The sequence below is a fragment of the Callospermophilus lateralis genome, unplaced genomic scaffold, assembly GCF_048772815.1.
Source record: "Callospermophilus lateralis isolate mCalLat2 unplaced genomic scaffold, mCalLat2.hap1 Scaffold_199, whole genome shotgun sequence".
Classification (NCBI taxonomy): Eukaryota; Metazoa; Chordata; class Mammalia; order Rodentia; family Sciuridae; genus Callospermophilus; species Callospermophilus lateralis.
In genome coordinates this window covers 710,173-712,048 of record NW_027512988.1, presented here as the reverse complement: position 1 = coordinate 712,048, position 1,876 = coordinate 710,173, and the positions used below count along the sequence as shown (strand labels likewise).

Sequence of the window (1,876 nt, the reverse complement as noted above, 5' to 3'; positions counted from 1 at the left end):
TGAAATGGATAACCATGCAGTACCATCTTCGCTTTTTAAAGGGTAGTTAGAACTGTATCCATACTATTAAGGTAAGTTAAATACACATTCACGTACAGTTACACACAGAAATACAATGTGCAAAGAAATTTTCTATACATGACGTCATGTATTGATATTTTAATAGATTCCTAAGTGAAGGAGGGGGATGAATTCAGGGTTAAGGATTCAGGAAAAAACAAAAAGAATTGAAAATAAATAAAAGGGCTTTAAATGGACCAAGGGTAGCAGTGTGCCAACAGCTGAGGATTATCAGGATTATGATTAATTAAACTTTCCTCACTAGTAGAACAAATTTGTTTTAATGTTGCCCTTCTGGAAAGACTCCTGAACTGAGCCAGAAAATGTTAGTCTTTCTTCTGCCAAATTTGCTATAATACTGATTCTCCTTTAGTCAATATGAAGAAAAGAGGTTTCCTATCTTACACCACAGGTCCTGCTGGTGTTCACTTGCGTTTTTGGGTGTCTGCCTGGATTTGGTGATCTTGTGGCGGTAACAGAGCACGTGATGTTGGGGTAGGTATGACTATGCTCCAGGATCACTGCTTCCCACCTTAAGTATCAGGTGGTGTCAGAGGCTTGGTTAGCGCTCCAGGAATTGTTTTTTATTGTGAATAAACTCTCAGGACAGACTTGACTTCCGCCTTGCTCCTGATTCACTACTCTTGCCTGCTTTGTCACTCAGCTCTGAGGTCCACCTAACTTCCTTTCACCTGCTTGGTTCTTTGACTTGTTATTGTTCTTTGACTTTGGGATGACTGTGGCCTGGATGGGATCTTCTTGGATATATTTGGTGTTGGTGGATATATTTGTGGCTGCTACTCCTTAAAAGCATCTGTACAGAGAAATGATTCTAATCCACTGCCCTGAAATCCTTAGGTGCTGCCATACCACTCTAGTTCATTTTGGCATCCTTGCCTCTGTTGGGTTAAGCAACTTACAATAGAAACTTGATAACTCTGATGAAATCTTGGATTGAACTAAATTATACCAAGCAATTCCCATTTGGTACATGTCTATAGTTCCAATGTACTTACTTTCCTGGTGGAAGTAAATCCTATTGGATACATGGCTGGTACTCTATCTAAATTAGCTTTTCAAGACAAAATTTTCTCATACTCTCAGTTTCTTATAATTTTAAAAGTGCCTAAGTACATACTCTATGACAGCTTGACTGTGCTGGGAATTGAACCCAGAGCCTCTAGCTTGTTAGACTAGTGCTCTACCACTGAGCAATACACCCTTAAGTCCCTGTACTAAGATTTAAAAGGAAGAAAGGACTACAGAGGGAAGAAGGCTGTGAGCCCTCATGTATTAAAATACTTTATGCTCTTCCTCATGTTTTTTCATGTACCGTTCTCTATATGTATTATAATCTTTTAATTTTTTATATTTATTCATTTGTACACTTAATAAAACAGTATAATTTGATCAGTTTAATTCCCCTGTACCTTCCATTTTCTTCCCCACTGTTCCCCTGATCCCCTTCCTTTATTTTACTGGTCTCTTATTTTTTAAAACTTGTTCTAATTAGTTATACATGAAAGTAGAATGCATTTTGACACACTGTACACAAATGGAACACAAGTTCTTATTCCTCTGGCTGTACATGGTGCTGTCACACCAGTAGTGTAATAGTACATGTGTATAGGGTAATAATGTCTGTCTGTCTCATTCTACTATCGTTCCCATTCCCACCATCCCACCCTTCCTCTTATTCCCCTCTGCAAAATCCAAAGCTCCTTCATTCTCCCCCAACACACTGCTTATCAGAGAAAACATTCTGCCTTTGGTATGTTAGGACTGGCTTATTTCACATAGCATGATATTCTCTAGT

General features: G+C 38.5%; 1 non-coding gene across 1 annotated transcript; it reads right to left on the bottom strand.

The window, feature by feature from the left end:
* Positions 1-1,210: 1,210 nt before the first annotated feature.
* Positions 1,211-1,289, bottom strand: Trnav-aac (transfer RNA valine (anticodon AAC)). The gene has a single exon. It is a non-coding gene; the product is annotated as a tRNA-Val (tRNA).
* Positions 1,290-1,876: the final 587 nt, after the last annotated feature.